The 17,334-nt window shown below is 39.4% G+C and overlaps 1 protein-coding gene across 9 annotated transcripts in view; it reads left to right on the top strand.

Annotated features, from left to right (window-relative positions):
* Positions 1-5,922: 5,922 nt before the first annotated feature.
* The window catches only part of LOC124152120 (organic cation transporter protein-like), a 44,238-nt gene continuing 32,826 nt past the window's right edge, over positions 5,923-17,334 (top strand). For 5 of the 9 annotated variants that reach the window (XM_048396561.1, XM_048396564.1, XM_048396567.1 and 2 more), the window contains exon 1: positions 9,920-10,215. The gene's annotated coding sequence lies outside the window, so the exon portion shown is untranslated. Of the gene's footprint in view, positions 6,026-9,566; positions 9,739-9,918; positions 10,216-17,334 lie in introns of those variants that run through there. The other 4 variants (XM_048396565.1, XM_046524883.2, XM_048396562.1 and 1 more) reach the window with 4 other exon arrangements.

A 17,334-nucleotide genomic window follows, 5' to 3' on the forward strand; every position in this document is an offset into this window, starting at 1 on the left:
ATCGTAGGATCGGTGCTGACATGCTCATATGACCTATTCATCAGTGCTGAAAAACATATTTTAGAAAATTATATGAACTGATATGTTTAGTAAGCCTCAAGAATAACATAGACATGAATTTTATAAACAAAAACTTAATTGTCTTTTGATATATACTAGCCACATAAAGAAACTGTGCACGGAGAAAATATATTCTGGATTGAAATACAACACAGCAAGAACAAAATGATGCAGACGCTGTAGCAGCTGAATGATCGGACCATAAGAAAATGTCAACGGGACCTGAACAACAACTGTTACGATGACGTCAGAAGATCAAAATGGAGTAGGGGGTCAAACGACAAAGTCACAAAGTCAATAACGGGTATGACCACCCTGTGCATCGGCGACGCATGGAGTCCACCAAATGGGCATGGAAGGCCTGGGGAATGGCCTGCCATAACCTCCTCAAATCCTGTGCCAAGTCACGGACGTTATCTGGAGGATGTGGAAGACGACGCAGACGGCACTCCATTTCATCCCACACATGCTCTATTGGGGAGAGATCTGGAGAATTTGCAGGCCATGGCAGTAACATGACATTGTTATGGTGAAGGAAATCCATTGCGACCCTAGCCGTGTGAGGACGAGCGTTGTCCTGTTGAAATGTCAATACCGGGCCATGACGTTGCAGGAAAGGAATGACCACAGGTCTCAGAATCTGATCTCTGTAGCCAACACCGGTGAGATTGCCCTGAACAACCACCAAAGGGGTTCGGTGCCGTGCTGTTATCCCACCCCAAATCATCACAGATCCACCAAAACGATTCCTCTCCACAATACAGTTGCGCGCATAACGTTCTCCCAAACGCCGGTAGACACGTTGGCGCCCGTCACTGTGGGAAATGTTGAACCTCGACATATCTGTAAAGACAACATTTCTCCACCATATTCGAGGTTGGCGAACATGATTTCGACACCATCTTAGACGGTTGACACGATGACGGTGTGTCAGGATGGGACGTATGGCAGGGCGTCGTGGTCGAATTCCGTACTGACGTAAACGATTCCTGACAGTGTTGGGATGGATACGGCGCAGTCCAGGAATTGTCTGGGACGTCGTTACTGCCGTTTGGAACCTGTGTCGGAGATGTGTAACTCGAATCCATCTGTCCTGTCTTGGCGTCGTTACTCGGGGACGTCCTGAACGTGGGTGGTCGGCAACGTCATTTGTATTCTGATAACGCCTCACCAATGCCGATATCGTGTTACGATGGCATTGGAAATGTGTTGCCACCTGTTGTTGCCTCATTCCCGCTCGGATCATTCCAATGGCTTCATGACGCTGTGCAACTGTCAATCTTGGCATGATTTGCTTGTGATATGCTTGTGTCTGCGCCTGAAAAGTTTTGAATTTTTGAATGACCACAGATCATGCTTTCCAAAGTGACAGGGAATTTTGAGTTGCACATGCTGTGTACAGCTGCACAGGATGCACGTGCAGTAACACATTGCACGTCCATAGGCCCCCATCAATGACGTCATATCGCATGGCACGTGCATGAGCGTTTGAATGTCTCCAATAATTGCTGTGTTCAAACCTATATTTCATATATGGACGGTGTGCCCTTATATCTATATTTTCTCCGTGCACAGTTTCTTTATGTGGCTAGTATATATCGAAAGGAACGTCGAGAATATGTCTGAAGAAATCTAGACTTGCATGGTGCCTTTTGCATAGGTGTACTTCACGATTAGACTAAAGCTTAGCGCCTGAAAATAATTTATTTTGATGAAAACGAGCAACTATGTTTGAATTAAAAAGGAGCCCCGATGAGATGGAAATTTCAGCCTCAACCTGTTAGACATCTAGTATCCCTGGAAGTTAAGTTTGGGATATCCGTGGCCAACAACCGGCAATTCTCTAGCGCTAATTAGGCGCCACTGACCCGCACATGACTCCGTGCTGTTGGCAATAGAAATAACAGCCAAGCATATATATACTCCCTGTCAAAACCTATACCCTGCCAAACTGCCTACGATACTAGGCTTACTCCATTTGGGGCTACAGCAATACAGTGGGGCTGGGCTGGGCGGGAGGGGAAATAATATGGTACTTTGAGACAAACTACTGCACGGTCTGTATCGCTACGGTCTTTAGGGCTTTAGGGCTAGGCAATTTGAGCAATCTGAGACAGCAACTCGACACTTGTTGGCAACCATCAGATACCAGTCACTACTTCTCTCTCCCAACGAAACATCATACGAAAAATGTTGGAAGTGTATATTTTTAAACCTGCTAATTTACTATTTAGATACATGTTTTAACTTTAAAGTAATAATATGTATATCGTGTTCAAATTGTATTATTGGTATCTGTGATGCTGATTCAGCATTTGTCGCCATTGTGTAGCTTTTGTGGAATTTTAGGAATACCAAATATATGTATTGAAATATGAAATAAAAGAGCTGGTCTGTCAAAGAGTTGTCTCGCGCTCTGGTTACCTACTCACATGAACAGATTATAATTATTTGTATGTACTATCTTATCTTATGTCAGTTTATTTAATTCATAATAAGAAATTAATAATTCACTTATCACAGTATGGATCACATCCGTTTATATTACTAACTGATGTTCAGCTTTTATTACATAAATTATAATGAATTCAAAATGAGGAAAGATACTCTGTGATAACTTTTGTAATATACATAGTATGATACCATGATTAAGTCCTATTTATAAGATATGCGTTCAGTAGAATTATTGTATATCTCCAGGTAGATGTTTATGTTATAGCTCTCATTTTTGTTGATAATTCAAAGAGCAAAAAACACACAAAAATCATCCACCATGACGAAAGAATACAGAGTATACAATAACTCGAAAATGTTCAATCAGAGGTTTCAAATCACAATAATATATGTCTGATATAACACAGTTGTGTGAGGTGGTAGTGCTTCAATCTCTACATGGTGACCTTGTGTTCTTAACTATCACCGCGAGGCTGGACCGAGAAGACAAGTTATCGTCCCTCTTTCGCAACAGATCCGTCGACAGCGATGCTCTCTCCAACACCTCTGGGATGAACTCGATCGACGTGTACGTCAACGTCAGAACACGCCGCAGTCGCTCCCACAACTGGCCAACGCGTTACAAGCAGAATGGCACAGAATTCCGCAGGACAGAATTCGTACATTTATCCAGTCAGTGCCAAGGAGAAGCAGAACCGTGATTTCTGCCCAGGACGCTCACACGAGGTACTCAGTTCAGCGCAACCTTGTGGCCTTATGAGCAATGACAATGAACAGTTTTCAATGCCTTTGTACAACGACAACACGTGACTATCGAGCTCCAAAATGTCATGTGTGTATCTATGATATTAAATTAAATATATCAACGTTATTAGGTACAATACATTTACTAATAATCTACATGTGCGTTTCTTTTTTTGAAGAGTGTAACCTTAGTCTTCAAATAATATCCCTATTTGACGAGAAAAGTCTGTTAAGAACTACATCAGTAAGTTAATCACAATGACAGAGCGTCGTATTACATTTACATCAAGTACAATATGTCAAAATGGTCGACACAATAAACGTCCCTGGAGAGATTTCCGAAGTGTTTAATGAACCTCGGGTTATTACAAGTGTTTGTCATCACTGATCAACTGGCTGGTCATTGCAGGTAATTGTAAAGATGTGGCAAATAGGTACAAAGGTCAGTTCATAGATTGTTGTAGGCTGTCACTGTAGGCTGTCACTGTAGGCTGTCACTGTAGGCTGTCACTGTAGGCTGTCACTTGACATGGATCGAGTAGACCTTCAGTGTCTACGTCATTCCACGAATACAACTCGTGAAAAATGTATCAACGTCAAAATATGTCGTTCATACACTTATTCTCTTTTAATTTGAAGTTTACACGATATACGGCTTTTCCATTGGACGAGAGGTCGGTCACAAGGCCGCGAAATAGACGTTCATAAGTGTATGAACGACACAATTTGACGTTCATACGTTTTTCACGAGACCGTGTTCTTGAAATGACGTAAACACTGACGGACTACTTCCACATTCCTGGAGGAAACCCCTAAGATTTCCCTAGCACGAAAACATACATAAGCATTATTTCTGATCATTTAGAACCTTTTATCTTGGTCTCAGCATTTCAGTTCACATTGAGAAACGTGAGAGAGCTTGACTGCATGATTGTTCACGAATTTCCTCGCAACGGCCCATCCTAATGAACAAACGAAAAAATCACATCCAAACTATCGTCGATATCGACTCGATCTATGTCTAGGCTGACAGTGACCGTCTCCAGCAATCTACGAATTTACATAGTTTCTGTTTGACGCATCTTTAATCACCTTTCAATAATCGGTCAGTTGATCGATGATGACTAACACATGTAACCGCCACAGGTTCATTAACAACATCGGAAATCCTCCCGTCACGTTTATCGTGTCGGCCATTTTGACGTCTTGTACTTGATGTAAATGTATTACGAAGCGCTGTCTTTGTGACTGACTTACTGAGGTAGTTCTCTACAGACCTTTCTCATCTAATGGTGTTATTATTTGAACACATGTGTTGCGTAAGATATTTCTGACGAGCAAGTTGTGCACCCATACGCCCATGTCACCTTTCTTTTTGAGGAACTATTTTACTCCGCGATATAGCTGGTTGTTGTATGGCTGTCAGTGTAAACATGAAGTCACATGTACTAAATAAAATTGTGTTTAGATCTTGGCCTACATCTTTTGAGGTAAGAAATTGTGATAAAAAATTTATAAGAATTGACTTTCACTTTGTGTGAGTTCAATAAACTCACACAAAGTGAAGGTCAATTCTTAAATGAACTTCAATTTGGCGGTCATGTGACCAACCTCACGTCCAATGGAAAAGCCGTATATCGTAAAAACTTCATATTGACCACATATTTACTGTTATAATCAAACTCATTGTCCGATAAAGGTAACTGTGAATAGCGAATGGATATGTTATCTCAAACAACTTGGTAACATGGTTTAGTTTGACTCCTTGGCGCGTGACATGAATTCCATTAACAGGTTTCATATCCCAAAACGACTTATCAGCAAATCTCGCTGCGCTGCGCGCGACAGATACTAGAGCAAGGCATGCCAGATATACGAAATCTAATGCTGTCTTAAGGAAGCCTTAGGCATCACGTGTGGAAAGGGACCAGTGCCATCTTATTGGCCAATAACAGTTGTACAAGGCGGAGCAAAAAGCATTTTACGCTAGAAAAACTCGAAGCGTTTCGGGACACTTTCTGGACGCTCACCAATTAATCAGTTTTAATGAGGTTTAGTCGTTTTTCCGTCCAATAACCACCCAGCTAACACACAACGTTTATACAACGTTTTCTTGGGGTTTCTCATGGCAATGTTTCATGAAAACATTGTTATAACGTTTTTAAAACGTTTTTTCAACGTTATTCCCAAACGTGATCAAAACGTTTCGTGTAACGTTATAAAAACGTTAACCAGAACAACAACAAACTTTTACACACCAACGTTGTAGAAACTACTCTCTGAAATAAACATATCGTACAGAAAAACAGTTGTTCAGTTATCTTAATAAACATATATTAAACGGGAGCCTAGTGACTCATTTTCAGATACTGCTGTAATCAAGACTTGCCAAACATTATAGACTTGCATGGGCTGTATTTGATATTAATCTGTATCACTCGTCACGATATGGCTCAAATACTGCCGATGTGACCTTAAATCCTAACTCACTCACTCACTCACTTTATCTGTATCAGGGTCTGTAAGACTGACTACTGCGGGACGTATGTTTATCCTTCCACTGCATGGGATCTCTGCCGACTGTTATATCGGTGTCAACTCTGAGGAATTTCCCCAGATGTTTGTTATTAGGTCCGAGCGCGAAACCCGATATGTATATTCAAAGCCGGAGCCGCACACAGCAGGCGCGAAATTCTACAAGCTTCATCACATCGCCATATTCGATTATCTGTCTGCCTCTTCTGACAAATTGACAATTCTATTCAAGGTATGTATATTCAAATTATTGTTTTAAAAGCAGCCAGCTGCACAATCAAAGTGATAAATCATAACTACAGTAAAGTACGGTTATAACGAACTCAAGGGGACTACTCATTTTAGTTCGTTATAACCGTAGTTCGTTATAAGCAAATATACAGCATAACTACAGCAAATAGTCGGGACCAAAAAAGTAAGTTCGTTATAGGCGTGTTCATTATAACCGTAGTTTACTGTAAATCATTTTAATAAAAGTCTATACCGGTGCATTGTGAAAACTCTCATTCCTTGTTTGTGGGAGTACTTATTCCTGATATTGTCACAACACACATCTTATAAATATTATGTGTGCCATAAAATCTATGTGACTATTACGTTTACAAATTTAAATTTATGTGTAGTGTTAGAGTGAGTTTGATAGTACATCTTCACTGTTCACATGATCAAAATTAATTACACAAGCATTATAAGAAGATGTGAGCTAGCACAGCAGTAAACAAACTGATGCACATTCATATTCAAATTATTTCTTAGTATAGTTTAGAATGTAAATATTGCAATGGCTAGTGTATGGTGATATTCATTCAATTTCAAACAAACATCAACATTAAGTTATCTAAAAAGTACCATAATTAAATGATGAAAATATAGAAATGTTTTCAAAGATATATTTTTTCCCCTTTTTCCTCGGCCCGTATCCAATCTGTCTTCACATATTTGGCCACGTTGTAGTCACTCTTGCTTATCAGCAATCTACAGGAAATCAGGGGATGGTATTACATACGAATCCTCGACTCAACTTCGTTATTTTACAACATAAACAATACGTCACTTCCCCAGCAACCAGACCATGATTCCTCATCTCAAATGTCAGCCTCCTCACAATGCGACTTTTACACAAGAAATGAAGATGGGTTGTTACAACGCAATACTGTTTAATAAATGTTTATTTTGCCATTAAATGGCAACTAATGAGTTATAATTCTGACTTAAATGGATTTATCGTGAAGAGTGTATTATTATTTAGTTTTCTCGTATTTTAGAGCGATTATATGTTCACTTCACGTTTCGACGGTAGCGATTTCTATAGTCTGTTTCTGTATGGATTTTCCTCACGGTTTATGTAATACACTCTGCCAGCGGAAAGCACGCCGTTTCGCGCCCTTGCACGTATGAGGGATACATCTAGGTGTGTGGTAAACGCATAACAGGGGAGTAGAGCACAAAACGCATAACAGGTGAGTAGTGCTCATTACCAAGTGCGAGAAACGGCGTGCTTTCCGCTGGCAGAGAGAGTTACATAAATCGTAAAGAATATCCTAACAGAAACAGACTATAGAAATCGCTACCGTGAAACATGAAGTGAACATATAACCGGTTTTTTATTACTTAAAGTTGTGGTTATAAAATTATGAATGCATATTGAAAGGTGAAAACTCGCCATTCCGTGTCCTTTGTGGTGAAAGAATCACCGTCAAGCATGTCCTGTTTGACTATGATGATTTTTTCCGTAACAAGGGATAACTATTTCAAGGTTTCATCCATAAAGGATCTTCTTAATAATAGTAGTTCTCATCTAATTGTTGGGTGTTTAAAAAAATAGAATTGTATAATAACTTTAGATAATATGTTTTGTATAAAATAGAGGACTTTTAAAATTGGTAGAATGAATTAATATCTGAGCTTGTTAATGGCTGTATCCTTGAAGGGGATTGAAGTAGTGTAAAAGTATTGTCCCCCTCATATACTATCCTAGCTCACGTTATTCAAAGAATATTTCTGCCTACTACTCTTTTAAACTTAGTATATTTGTTATTTTTATTGTTGCTAACATTACGTACGATCGCTAGTCACTAAATCCTGCTGGGATCGATTCAGGTAGCAAAGGTAATGTAAATCCCGATGGTCCCTAGCGTGATGTTCTACCTTCAGTGGCTGGCGATCTGTAGCCATTTTTGTATATTGTATTGTTACATATCGTGATATTTTGCATTGTTGCAGGAAAGTTTGAAATATTCATCTGGGATATTCTAGTTCTTTTACTGTCCATCGATGACAGGTTTTCGTTTGGTACATTAATTATTAATGTATAACGTCTTGTCACGAATTGCTGAAATGTTTCCAATGTGACCTTGATTGTTAACTCACCGACTCATTCCCTCAAACAATCTGATGACCCCTCTGCATTAATACAACGTCTACATTAACCCAAACAACCCAACCCATTGTTATCTGGGGCGATCCTGTGATGAAAGGTGAGGTGAGGTGGAATGGGGTTTAACGTCGCGTCCAAGATTATTGCACTTATATAGCGACGTGCATGCATGTTATGTGTGTACTAGTCCGGACTGATGCCGATTTATAGCGCTAGCCAAAGAGATACCATGCCGCAGTTTAACATGAATACCCCACTCAGACACAGTATACTGACTCCGAGCCGACCAGTCAGACAGGGTAACAACAAGTACCATCTTTTAATGTCATTTGGTATGACACGGACTGGGCTCGAACCCCGGACCTTCCGCTCTCCGGGCGGACGCTCTACCACTAGACCACGGAGGCGGTCTCCTGTGATGACAAACCCAAACTGTTATGACAATGTTAACAGGGTTCTTTATGAACTCCTGCATTACACTGGAACAGTTGATAGCTGTTGGATGTTATGGATGTCCATCAGACATTGTCAGAATCATTATAAACAAATGGTACGTTTGTCCTCTGTGTCGGCATGAATGTAGAGGGGGCAAGGAACAGTTGTCAAAACATTTTGAAAATTAAAATTTCAAGAATGACATTAATGTCGACACATGTATGAAATATCCAAATGTGTTGTTAGTGCTTGGATTCGGGCGCACAGGTGGCCCAGTCGTATAAGGCGCCGCGATTCGCTGTGCAGAGTTGCGTCCCTTGGGCACGCCAGAAACCTATGATTGTGGGTTCGAATCCCGGTTCGCCCCAATTATGTTTCTTGGTTTGTCAGCACCATACCCGTGCTCGTGGGTTTCACCGAAGTGGTAAACGTCTGATTCCTGCATCACTTCGGGCTTTCCTCCCACATTAAGCTGACACGCCGTGATATAACTGGAATACTGTTAAAAGCGGCGTTAAACCCAACTCACTCACTCACTAGTGCTTGGATTCGGTCATTTTGAAACGAACATGGTACGTTCGATATACGTTACTATGGCACGTCTTTCTGAAACACATGGCAAGCATGTGACAGGGTTTCTTACACCACCTGTGCTGGCCTATGGGTAAGCAGCACAGAATCATCACAAGTTTTGGCAGTTTGTGTTCATATATCTATATGGGACTATCGACGAATCGATTATTCCTTATGTTCGTCAATGCTTTGTCAACCAACACAAAGTTCAGCATTGAGGGTTGCCTCCACTGGCTGTTAACATCTGACAATCCAAACCATATGTTTGACTGATATGTTTTGCGCACCTTCATCATTCCACTGCTCATGTTCCGTGTTTCTGTTCGAAGAAACAACGTTAACAGCGGTACCATACTGACCTCCTAAAATGCCATAAAATGATATTTCAGTCTGGTAACATTAGTCGAGTGCATATTGGAACGTGAGCCACAGTAATGGTATAGCGAGACACTGGTAGCGCTATAGCGGGTTAACTAAGCCACTGATAGCGGTTCATCCGAGCGCCGCGTATGGGGGTCCTTCCGTCAAAACATTGACCCTACATCACGCCCGAGAACAAGGTTTGATATCGCTAAACTCTCTCATTAATTTACCATATTTTCACGTACTTGTCATAATTTTATAACCACAACTTCAAGTAATAACAGACCGGTTATATGTTCACTCCATGTTTCACGGTAGCGATTTCTATAGTCTGTTTCTGTTAGGATATTCTTTACGCTTTATGTAACTCACTGCAAACGGAAAGCACGCCGTTTCTCGCACTTGATAATAGGCACTATTCACCTGTTATGCGTTTTGTGCTCTACTCCCCTGTTATGCGTTTACCACACACCTAGATGTATCCCTCATACGTGCAAGTGCGCGAAACGGCGTGCTTTCCGCTGGTAGAGTGTATTACATAAACCGTGAGGAAAATCCATACAGAAGCAGACTATAGAAATCGCTACCGTCGAAACGTGAAGTGAACATGTAATCGCTTTAAACTACAAGAGCTTCTCCCTTTGCTGAAAAAGGCTAAACGCAGAGGACTTAAGGTAAGTCCAACTTTTGATAGACTGTTTATTAACAATAGAAGGTGTTTCCCTGGTGAGAATCCGTTCGAAGATTCGAGACATTCTATGTGGTCACTCAGACCTTCGTATGCCAATGTTCTTGAACATTCTCGAGATTGACAACCATGCAGGACGGGACGAATCGAAGAGGATCGTGACAAAACACATCTTTAGGCATACAGTGAACGTAGGCCTAACACTATCAATGCAAATGTCTTAAAATGGTTCCAAAGTTACTTAACTGGTAGAAAGCAACATACAGTTATTCATGGACAGAAATCGAATGTCAAACCTGTACTTGCCGGTGTTCCTCAAGGTTCGGTGTTAGGACCCTTATTATTTTTAGTATTCATCAATGATATCGTCTGTGACATCCGATGTAATGTCAAATTGTTTGCTGCCGATACTTCACTGTATGTCATTATTGATGATCCTTTATCAACAAGTATTTCAATCGATCATGATTTGGAACGTATTTCTCTATGAGCTAAAACTTGGAATGTAAAATTTAATCCCGATAAAAGAGGAGCAAATTAATTTTCAAGAAAACGTAACGTCACTGTTCTGTCTGATCTGTTGATGAATAATGTAAAACTAAAGAAAGTTTATAGCCACAAACACCTCGGGCTCACTTTACAAAGTGATGGGCATTGGTATAGCCAGACTGAAAATCTAACTGCCAAGGTTATCCTATTGATAAATTGCTTTCGTAGTCTGAAATATCGTTTGAACAGACAGTCTACATACGCTCTATTGTTCATTCAGATTATCCTTGTTTGATTACTGTGATCATATATGGAATAATTGCACCAAGGATCAATAATTGTCCCTGGAAATGTTACATCTAGATGCACTCGGGACCATATGTGGTGCCGTGAAGGGCATAAGTCATTTATAATCATATAACGGAACCGGTCTATCCTGCTTGGCTGAAGGACGACACTTTCACAAATTATGTGATTATTTATGTGATAGGGCACCTGTAAAAACCTCGGATCGTCCACATTATGAAACACCTAACACTAACGAATACTATGACCCTAATTGCGGAACTGAATTATTTAAAAAGTCATTTTTACCTTCCACAATCTCCGCCTGGAATGTACTAGATTCTAGATTGAGAAAGGCCGCATCATAATCTCAGTATCAAAAAATGCATGACTGTAGTATATGAGAAGTGCCTGGCATTTTTAAAAAATATTGGTTCACGCGTAAATCAGATAATCCACTGTAAGTTAAGACTAGGATGTAGTGATCTGAACGGTCACAAATTTTAAGGTCTATTAGTGACAATGCTGAATGTTCATGTGTTTTTTCAATGAAAGAGCCTTACTCTACCTACTTACCTGTCACTATTACACTGAGATAAGATCTAAAAGCTATTATTATGTTAATGAACATGACCTTCGAACCGTCCTGTTTGGTAACGTCAGCCTAGACAAAGAAATACTGTTGAATATCATTGACTCTGTAATCATTTCTTCTCTATGAACAAAAGATTTGTCTAAACATTCACTCTTACATAATTCTCACTGACAACTGTTTACCTTTGATGTACCACATACGACCTAATATCAAGTCTATACTTTTCTATAATTATACTATTGCGGCTTGTTCAAACTTTGCAGGGGAGAGATAGTTATATATACTCTGCCTCTGTATTAATCCCCTTATATTATGCCTACCGCAGCTGACAAGCGAGCAGGTTCATTAACAAACATAAATAAGTACACTCGTCAAACTCGTAAACATTCTTTCAAGTCGAATCCACGAATCTGTCAAAACCGCGTCCGTTTTCAGCTGCCTGAAATATACAATTCCAAACTAAAATTGTGACCAAAGCAAACGTGATGTAACAAGTTTTGCAGTTGTTATTCAGAAATGTTTGAAATTATAACCATAATATACTTATCTTGAATTACTCTTCATCTGTGACTGCTTTTTCTTTCGTTTTCCTTGGCTCAGTTTTTTGGATCCCAACTGTAACTTTAGCAGCAACTTCCCATATCACACCAAACACGTCGTAACACTCAAATAAAAGGATCTGCCTAGCGGCTCTACTTTGCCCAACGGCCAAACACTCCAATACTTTGTAACCTCAAATTCTTGAGCCAATATATAGCAAGATGTAAAATCTGCTCGCCTGTGTAATGCGAAGACCTCGAATGGTTCAACAGTCAGTGAACACTACACGTCACCTTCCTCACGTGACTTCGTGACACCACATTCACGTGCAATGTACCTGGCTGCGGCAGGCAAACTCTTACCGTATTTAACCCATAATAAATTAACGACACAAGCCCCCGCCTCAGAAAATGAAACAGGACGCTGCTTCTGAATAGGTCGACTCCATTGACGAAGAGATTAAACAATCCATTGAATCTGACCTACTTTGTGGTGATTATTGTAATCCAATTGATGTTATAACAAAAGTAAATGAGTGATGCGCTTCTTCATACAGCTGGCAAAGTGTTCGGATTTGTTAAAAAGAGTCAGAGAAAATCAACATCCCACATGCGCTCTAAACATTTGGTTTGGTAAACATTGTAAAATCGCCCGTGGAAAATACTTACAGGCCAAGAGATATTTCAAACGTAGTCAAACATTCCAAACTAAACAACGACTAGTTAATGCAAGTAAAAGTTATAAAAACTGCATTCATACATTTTCAAATATGCATTGAAATAACTTATATAAAATTGAAAGAAATGTCCCCCGTTCATTTTGGAAACTTCTTAAGCAAAGGCAGTCTGTCGATGAAAACCTACCAGTTAGTGAAGCATTATTAATCTATTTTAAATCTTTAAATGAAGTCTCTGCCGATGACGACTTTGAAAGTGATAATCTACGTAAAGTAACCATGGAAGAAAGCACAATACTTATTGCAGCTATAACAAGAGGTGAAATAATAAACTGTGTGCAGCACTTTTAAATAACTGTTTGCAAAGATTCAATGAAACGAACTCCATACTGTCAGAAGCCAAGGCAGGTTTCAGAAAGGGTTATCCTACCAGTGATCACATCTTTGCTCTGTATAACCTCATGGAATTGTTAAAAGCTAGGAAAAGGAAATTACTGTGTGCATTTGTAGATTGTCAGAAAGCATTTGACACAGTTTTGCGATCAGGACTTGGCAAAAACTATTACAACGTTATTTATAATATGTACCAGAATATCATGTGTTTCCTGTAATGGTAGTTTAACAGGTTTCTTTTCATGTAAATCTGGAGTAAGACAAGGAGAATACCTGTCACCTGTCTTGTTTGCAATATTTTAAAATTACCTCGAAGGATCTCTTGTACAGGAATCATGTAAAGGTGTCCAATTGAAATTATCACAATATTTGTATTACTGTACGCAGATGATGCAGTGCTATTGGCCACAAAAGCTTAAGATCTGAAACATATGTTAGAGTCATTTCATAATTATAGTATACACTGGATGCTTAAGGTTTGTACTACCAAAACTAAAAATGCAAGCATAGGTGGATTACATATATCGAACGAACTTGTGATGAAGTTGAACTTAGCTACATTTGGTTTTCACAATGTTTCAAAAATCCCACATACCTATATCAATTAGTTCATGACAAAAATAAATGACATTAACCTACAGTGTTGGACCAGTGCAAGGGATAAGTCTTCAAAAGGCACAATGTATAGTATCATAAAAAAATGATTGCCTAAATCTTGAATATCATCGTACTGCAGGAAAACGCTTGGCGAGTCTGACTGAAGTTTAGAACTTGTAATCATAATCTACCTATTGAAACTTGGAGATGGAGAAAAATACCTTTAACCGAACGGAAATGCCAACATTGCAAATTATCTGACATAGGTGATGAATTCCATTATTTGTTTATCTTTAAAAAACGAAAGAAAACTTTTTTTACACAGATTCTACAACAAACCCAATATGGATAAAATGAATTTACTTTTCAATACTTCAGGACTTGGAACATTGAGAAAACTGTCAAAATTCTGTAAAATGATAATGTCATTGTTTAGACCTATCAAGCAACTCTCCCTCTTTTTGAATTGCAAATATATTGCTACCCTAGTAAATCTATATAAATATGCGTGCATGCTCGGCCAAGATGTTTTTGTATATATTCTATATGTATATTATTATGTTGTTAAAATAATTTTGTACCTCTGTTAATAAAGTTCAGTTCAGTTCAGATCGTAAGACCGAAAAGGGGTAATAGGTCACAGGAGCGTGTGTCACAGTAACGGTATAGCGATACAGCGGTAACTGAGCAGATGGCAGAGCTCGTGCTGCGTCCGGTAAACTGCATTGTTTCCCGTACTTTTGTTATTGGTGCATGTGGAAGTTGAAGTTAGACGAGTTCTATGAATGAACAACTTCTTAATTACAATTAGTGCGACGTTTCGGTGTAGATCCTAACACCTTTATCAAGCAAGTGATTATGCCCCGTTTTCTCCCATTGTAAAGTGGTAGGTTTAGCGGAGCTATTGAACGCCCAGAATAATAACCAGAACAAAACCAAACACTCTTGATCCTTAATAATAATATTTAATGATAGGATCTGTCATTGGTTCTCATTTGGATTTAATTCACATGAAAAGTCATTTATTTGGCATTTGTTTTATTACACAATGACATTTATCATAAATTGGTCTAATAATTTTGGAAAAAAATATTGATTAAATCCAATATAGTGTTTTTAAACTATGTGTGTGCTTGTAAAAATGTCGCATAATAATATAGAATATATTAATGATTTTGAATAAATTTGGTACAGTGGCATACACATCCATGTGTGTTTTCTTTTTCACAGGATGATTAAAAAAAATAAGAATGTAACAGTAGTGATGGTGTGGCATGTTGTAGTTATACATATTATTTATTATGGACATTCCAAAAATGCATTCTAAGGAACAGTCATGCAAATAACAAATAGTGTTAGTGTAGCGCCAGCGCAGCATACCCAGGGAACCAGCTCAGGCTGCTGTCTGAAGGGTGCTATTCTAGGTGGCGATGCAGGGTTGAGCACTGATGATCTGGCCCCATGGACATATAAACTTTAAAAACATTGTGTATAAACACCAAAACACTGCTTCAACCGGTACTGACAAGGGGTATTTCATGGTAAAGACCTGTCAGTCACTGCAACGGTATAGCGAGACAGCGGTAGCGCTATATCGCGGTAATTGATACCAGGCGAAACGCTCAGTTTACTACATTGTTTCCCGCGTCGTGTTTGTCCCCATCGCTGTTCTCGCTTAATAGAAACTGTGAACACATAGTACATAAGCACCTAAATACTAATTGCTTCAACGGCCACTGAGGACAGAGTTATGTATGTGAGTTCTCCCACGCCAGTGCGCTAAGGTGACTGTCTCGGGCGCGATAGATGTGGTGTCATATACATATGCTTTTCAGGCTCGCTGACTTGGTTTATACATGCATATGTCATCGATCCCAATTGCGCAGGTCGATGCTTAGAAAAAAGCTAAGTTCAATCCAATATAAGGCACTAAAGATAGCCCTGGGAACCAGAGCCGGTACCTCACTCAACACTCTACAAATACTAACAGGCACAACATCTATACAACTAAGACCAATCAAACAACACGCAGTTATTGGGCTGGGACCCAACACAACCCAATCTTCCAACAATTTACCCAGAAATTCCAAAATGCTCGCCCTGCAACACTAAATTAAAAAAAAAAATAACAACCATAAGGCACCTCTCCTAACCCACCCTTCGTAAAGTCATTAAAACTATAAACTGGAACACATCAACCATAAACCTTCTTCCAATACCTACATACATGACATATATTTCTTTGGAAGAAATAGAAGGTATATAGTGTAAATTTACAGTGGAGAATATCTGCCCTTAGTTGAGCTAAGCGTACTTATGGAAATAAAGAAAAAGGGGTTAACATTAAGACCGAATATTCTGGGGAAAAAATAATATACTTACATAAAATGGGGGGGGGGGGGGTGTGTGTGTGTGTGGCCGTGTGTTGTTGCATCCGTAGGAGGTGGTAAGCTGTTAAGCGGAAATTGTTACCTAAAGTACTGTCGGAAATGCAAGAAATCTTCTAGACTAAAATCTAGTCTCTGAAATGAACATATCGTACATAAAAAAACAGTTGTTCAGTTATCTTAATAAAAATATAATAAAAAGGAGCCCAGTGACTCTCTTCAGATACTGCAGTGATCTAGACTTGCCAAACATTATAGACTTGCATGGGCTGTATTTGATATATATTTGTATCAGGGTCTGTAAGACACACTAGAAATCTGCTTTTCAGGCTTAATTTAATAAATACGACTCACAGGATTGTAAACAGATCATATATCAAAATAACGCAAATTACCCTGATCTAGCCTGTCCTAACTGACACTGTGATCATCCTTAAAATGTACTTTTCAAGACTCGATTGTTTACAGACCGCCGTCGTTAAACAACAAACCAAACTCAAAACCCGGTAAAATGATGATCAACTCAGAAAATATTCGTGTGTTGTCATGCATGTATAAAATGGCCTATAACCTGAGGTAAATACCTACATGTAACACCTGCCCCGAGGTGATGACCTCACACAGCCCCGTGTATTATCACAGCTGCAAATGTTACCGAGTTGGGGGTGGTCTCAAAATATTGCTGTTATTGAACTAAATTGACATGTGCGTTGATGGGGTAGCAATTAAGGATATGTACTGCATTATATTTGCTTGGAAACCTGATGGACTAGTCAAGAGCTATGAAACGGGATGAGTATTGGAGGGTTCCGGTTTTGGAATCCAGAAGTATTTGCTGCTCTACAGATAATATCTTGACGTAGCTTTTATATCAGCTGATGACGGATACGAATCTGTACTTTTGAATGCAGTGTTATGTCTCGCCACGAACCCTTTACACTTAGCCAAGATGGGCAAACAGGGTTGAGCTCACAATGTCTGACTGGTGTACGTAAGACAACGTGACCGTGTTGTGCCGCCAGCACATATGTCCTGTACTTTACAGGGTTCTTATTCAGCCGAATTTGCTCCATGCGTTGAAATTTCGTTTCATTTGGTCTGAAGTCGAAATATCATATATTTCTGTATGGTGGCCTTCTCGCA

Source organism: Haliotis rufescens, unplaced genomic scaffold (assembly GCF_023055435.1).
Source record: "Haliotis rufescens isolate VD_foot unplaced genomic scaffold, xgHalRufe1.0.p SCAF_152, whole genome shotgun sequence".
NCBI classification, from domain to species: Eukaryota; Metazoa; Mollusca; class Gastropoda; order Lepetellida; family Haliotidae; genus Haliotis; species Haliotis rufescens.